Here is a 6,455-nt window from a genome sequence, read left to right on the forward strand (position 1 = left end):
ATTCCTTTATTATTACATTAGTATGTTAATCTTTCACTAATTACTATACTGAGATTTATGAAAATAATGACTTACTAGGTTTGTTATTAAAGTAATTTACTTAAAATTATGTAAATCAATGATAACCAAAACAAAGAAAAGAATGAAAATGAAGCATACAGTTGAGATGATTGAACACTAGAATGAGACCCGCGCATCGCGCAGACGGTAAATTAATGATAGTATATAATAAATATTAAAAATTGTTATATTTTGTAGAATTAAATTAAATGTATAACAAACAACAACAACAACAACAAAGTCTTGTCCCACTAAGTGGGGTCGGCTACATGAATCAAACAATGCCATTGTGCTCTGTCATGTATCATGTTAACAGAGAGATCGTTTACATGTAGATCTCGTTTGACCACCTCATGGATGGTCTTCTTAGGTCTTCCTCTGTCTTTCGCCCATTGTCCATCTTTCATCTCATCCACCCTCCTGACTGGATGTTCTATCGGTCTTCTTCTTACATGTCCAAACCACCTGAGACGCGATTCAACTATCTTTTCCACAATGGGTGCTACTCCAACTCTCTCCCTTATATCTTCGTTCTTTATTTTATCCAATCGCGTATGACCACTCATCCATCTCAACATCTTCATCTCTGCCACACTCAGCTTATACTCGTGCTCCCCTTTAGCTGCCCAACACTCTGTACCATAAAGCATAGCCGGTCTTATAGCAGTGCGATAGAATTTACCTTTAAGTTTTAAAGGCACTTTTTGTCGCATATAAAACCAGATGCACTCTATCATTTTGACCGACCTGCTTGGATCATATGATTTACATCCTGTTCAATCTCTCCATTATCCTGTATGATGCACCCAAGATACTTAAAACTTTTAACTTTTCGTAGGATATTTTCTCTAATCTTCACCTCTATATTAGGGTTTTCTCTTCTCAGACTGAACTTACATTTTATATATTCCGTCTTGCTACGGCTTATACGCAGACCATACACTTCTAAAGCTTCTCTCCATAACTCCAACTTTTTATTTAGGTCTTTTCTTGACTCTCCCATAAGGACGATATCATCGGCAAAAAGCATGCACCATGGCACAGGCTCTTGGATGTACTCTGTGAGTACTTCCAAGACTAACATGAAAAGGTATGGACTTAAGGATGATTCCTGATGTAACCTTATACCAATAGGAAATTTTTTTGTCACACCACCTTGAGTCTTCACACTAGTTGTGTCTCCATCATACATGTCTTTAATTGCACGAATATATGCGATCATTACTATCCTCTTTTCAAAAACCTTCCATAAGACCTCCCTTGGTACTCTATCATGCGCTTTTTCCAAATCAATAAACACCATTTGTCGATCCCTTTTATTACTACGATACCTCTCCATCATCCTTCTTAATAGGTATATCGCTTCAGTGGTAGATCTACCTGACATAAATCCAAATTGGTTCTCTGTTACTTGTGTCTCTTTTTTCAACCTCCGTTCTATCACCCTTTCCTATAACTTCATGGTGTGACTCATAAGCTTGATCCCTCTATAGTTTTCGCAACTTTGTATATCCCCCTTATTCTTGTAGATAGGTACCAAGGTGTTCTTTCTCCACTCATCAGGCATCTTCTTTGACCTTAAAATCTCATTAAAAAAACTTGGGTAACCAGTTGATGCCTTTTTCTCCAAGACCCTTTCAAACCTCAATCGGAATATTACCAGGTCCTACTGTCCTGCCATTTTTCATCTGCTTTAGAGCCTCTTTTACCTCGAAGTCTCAAATCTTTCGATAGTAGTCAAAGTTTTGATCTTCTTCCCTTGTGCATAACCGACCAAGACTCGGAAGAGTCTTCTGTCCTTCATTAAATAACTCGTAGAAGTAACTTTTCCACCTTTCATTAATCTTATTCTCTTAAACCAACACATCTACATCCTTATCCTTTATGCACCTAACCTGATCCAAATCTCTCGTTCTTCTTTTACGGCTCTTTGCGATTCTATATATACCTTTTTCTCTTTCTTTCGTGCCCAAAGACTGGTAGAGACCCTCATATGCTCTTGTTCTTGCTTCACTTACAGCCACTTTTGTCTCTTTCTTATTCGCCTTATATTTTTTCCAGTTATCTGCGTTGCGGCATAAAGACCACTCTTTAAAGCACTCCCTTTTATCTTTATCTTTTCTTGTACACTCGCATTCCACCACCAGGATTCCTTGTCTCTTGGTCCTATTCCTTTAGATTCACCAAAGCTTTCTTTTACTGTTCTTCTAATAACTTCTGCCATCTCCCTCCACATCTCTTCCGCGCTTCCATTCTCATCCCACTTTGCCTCTTCTCCTACCTGTCTTAGGAAGTTTCTTTGTTCCTCACCTTTCATCCGCCACCACCTCGTCCTTGGGTTCTTCGTATGATGTTTTTTCCTCAACTTTTACTCAACGCGAAAATCCATGACGAACACCCTATGTTGTGTTGTCAAACTCTCTCCCGAGATAATTTTACAATTAATGCAAAATTTTCGGTCGACTCTCCTCAACAAGAAGAAGTCAATTTGAGAGCTTGTCATGCCACTCTTATAGGTTATAAGATGTTCGTCTCTCTTTTTAAAACATGTATTTGCAATGAGAAGATCAAAGGTTGAGAAAAAGTCTAAAATAGTTTTACCCTCGACATTGATCACCCCGAAACCATGGCTTCCGTGAATACTCCCATATCCAGTCACTCCTCTCCCAACATGGCCATTTAAATCTCCTCCTAAGAAAATCTTATCTTCCAAAGGTATGTTTTGAACAAAACTCTCTAGATCCTCCCAAAACCTTATCTTGTGTTGTTCGTCTGAACCCACTTACGGTGCATAGGCGCTAATCACATGGAAAGCACCTCCCTCCACCACAAGTTTGATAGAGATGATCCGATCTCCCACCCTCTTGACATCCACTACGTCCTTCTTCCACTGCTTATCCACAATTATTCCAACCCTATTCCTATTCTTCACCTTTCCTGTATACAAAAGTTTGAAATAAGAAGTATCCAACTCCCTAACCTTCGCACCAACCCACTTTGTTTCTTGTAGGCACATAATGTTAATCTTCCTCCTTGTCATGGTGTCTACCACCTCCATGGACTTTCCTGTTAGAGTGCCTATGTTCTATGTCTCGAATCTCAACCTTCTGTCGCTCCGACCTTTACCTTTTACTTTGTGAACTAGCTTATTTACCCTCGTCCGTTCACGAAAACACGAGAACCCTTGCTCATTTAACACTACATTCGGGCATCGATGCATCAGCTCTTGCTCATTTGACACCGTACTCGAGCCATACAGCGCGTTGCTTCCGGGCAACGACCTAGCTTTAGCGCAATAATGTCTTTGATTCATGTCATGGGGATTTGACTATATTTTTATGTTGGTTGTCAAAGACCTAACACAACCCTCCTCTTTTATCCAGCCTTGGGACCAACTATGTACCGCAAGTGTAACATATGCGGAGTTAATTAAATTAAATGTGTAAACTAAAGTTAAATTTAAAAGGTATTTTATTTAAAATAATTTGTAGTACAAAAGATTTGGATATTAGAGTTGTATGTACAAAATGACATTTTTATTTGGTGGTTTGATTTTTGAATTTGTTTTAGTTGATGAATTTAGTCTTCTTATGTGGCGTTCGTCCTCCTTTTTTTTATTAGTTGTTGTTAGAGTTGTTACTTTCTTCTTTCTGTGTAGCTTCTTGTGAAGACATGTTTTTTATGAATTGTTGAGTTATATGCACTTTCTATTGTGTTGTTTGTTCCATCTTTGCAAGTATATTCTTCTTCCGAATATGTGTCTTGAATTTGTATAGTTTTCTTTCTCCTTAATCTCTTGATGGGTATGTGATATTCGTCTAATGATATTAGTGTTGGCGAAGTTAGTTCCTATAATCAATGAATAATTTAAATTAGAAATAAAAATGATGTCTAAAATAAGTGATTTTTTTTAGTATTACCTGTTTTATTTGTTGTAATGAGTGTTGAGGTTTAGTATTTTTTGTTGAAACAAATGTCTTGGTAAGAGTGTATTGTTTAGAACTTACTTTAGATTAAAATCATTTACATTGACTTCAAATATAAGTGAGGTTGCACAATTTTTTCAATTGAGGTGGTGTTTCAATGTCATTACTTTTCTAGAGTGCCATTAGATTTGAAATAGTTGTACTCAACAATTTTTTTGCTTCGCCATCAAATAGTACAAAAGTTGTTGTACCACTTTGATCTAAAACCTTTAATTAAATTTCGAACCTAAAATAAATATTGAGTTAGTAACTAATAATTTGATAGATGGGATTATGAAAAATATATAAAGTTACCTTATTGTTGAATAGTGTGGTGTTTGATTACATGTGTCAGAAATGTAGTTATCTTCTTTTTTATATACTTTCTTGTTACACTTTTTTCATATTCAATATAATTATTTCCATTGAGTAAGTTTGAGATGGTGTGTAGTTCAGAAATAAATTTTTTGTACTAAATTTGATGTTATTTGAAGGAATAGTAATAAGAGACTTGTATAAGTAGTTCAAATAGTATGAAATTTGAATATTTGTAACGTAAAATTTATTATGACTAATAATATTAGGAAAAAAGACAGATAGGTCCTTGACTTTTCAACTTTTTGACAAATACATCCCTGACAAAATTTAAATACAAAAAAGTCCTTGACTTTAACAAATGGAGGACAATTTAGTCCTTTCGTCTATTTGCCTCTCATACACCAAACGGAACTGGCTGACGTGGCTGAAATGGTGTCCAGGTGTCCGTTACGGTGCCACGCTGAAAGAGGAATAAAGTTCGAAGGACAAATAAGTCCTTGACGTCATTTTACAAATAAAGTTCGAAGGACAAATAGGTCCTTGAGAATTTTTTTTTTTCATTATACTTCTATTATGCTTCTATTATGAGAATTTAGTTTATAAAATTATGCTTGTATTTTGAAATCTAGTTAACTTGTTGTATTCTGCAATTTAAATTATTTGTATTAAAATTGCAGAAATTGAGCTTGTTCTGTTTCTACTTTTTTTTTTCTTAAATTGCATTAATTCAGTTTTAGTGCATTTGTGTATTATATTAGAATTTGTTAAATTGCATTAATTCAATTTTCATCATACCAGTGGCATTAGTTAGCATCAGTTCATTTATGCATCAAGTTAGCATTAGTTCATTTGTGCATCATTCATGTATTAAGTTAGCATTAGTGCATTTGTGTATTATATTAGAACTAGTATTTTTATACATAATAACATTACGAGAATAATTTTTTTTTAAAATTATAGTTCACTTTGTTCTAACAGTATAAATTATGCATGACACAAAAGATTTATAAAATCAAACTACTTTTACAAAAAAGTCTTAAGTTGACAAAATTTTCTGACTAAGAAGACCAAGATATCTGCAGATAAAAAATTAAATAATAAGACTTTTAGTTATTATTTTTATATGAAAAAGTCTAATTTTTTTATTAATAATTAATTTTAACATTCGTTATCTAAAATTTAAAATAATTTAATGTGTTTACTTTTAATTCTATTTAAAATAACTGCACGCTAAAAAATTAAAATACTGGTTTCAAATGTTCGTACTCCCACGTACTCTCACGTACTCCCGTTCTTTTCTAGAAAACGTGGGAATATATTGTTTCAAATTTACTTGATTACTTGATTTGTTTAATTTTGTTTCGATCTCTCTCTAAATTAATCTCTTCTAAATTACTTGATTTGTTTAGTGTTGTCAATTTACTTTTACTTTAGGATGGCTGAATTTAGGATCGAAAATCCAAAAATGATCATTATACACTATGAATTATGATAAATCAGTTTACCAACGTAAAGATTTTAAGATTTCTAACCGTTCATTTTTTAGATCTGTTGTTGAATTAACTTACACCATATTTAGTGGACGGTATGAATAATCATACTACTGTCCCATTGGACCATCATTTGTTGGGAACTGTCGTGGCAGGGCAGCATTTTTTATGCTTGCATCGTGCGGGAAATATTCCCCAACGATGTCAAAAAGTTAATAATGGTGCTGGTGCAATTAACGATAGTGCATAATTCAGTATAATTTTGAGAAAATGTAACATTTGTTCTGTGCAGTACTCTTAAGCTTTTTAAATTAATCACTATTTTATTATTTGTGTTACAAGTATTTTAGAGAAAAACAGAATATATAATGTGATCGATAAAAATACATTTCAGTTTATTAGTATGTTAAAATTTTGGTTTATTTGTATTTTTATCACCGTTGAGATTGATAAATACATTTAATATACTCCGTGTGAATCTAAATTCATTCAAATTAAGATAACTAAGTCAGACATTTTCAACAAAATTAAAGAAGGGTTAATTTTTAATTTGTCTTATGTTTTATTAAATAGTCACTTTTTAATTTTTCAAAAGAAAAATTTTTTTTCAACAATATCAAGC

This window comes from Arachis ipaensis, chromosome B06 (genome assembly GCF_000816755.2).
Source record: "Arachis ipaensis cultivar K30076 chromosome B06, Araip1.1, whole genome shotgun sequence".
Lineage (NCBI taxonomy): Eukaryota > Viridiplantae > Streptophyta > Magnoliopsida > Fabales > Fabaceae > Arachis > Arachis ipaensis.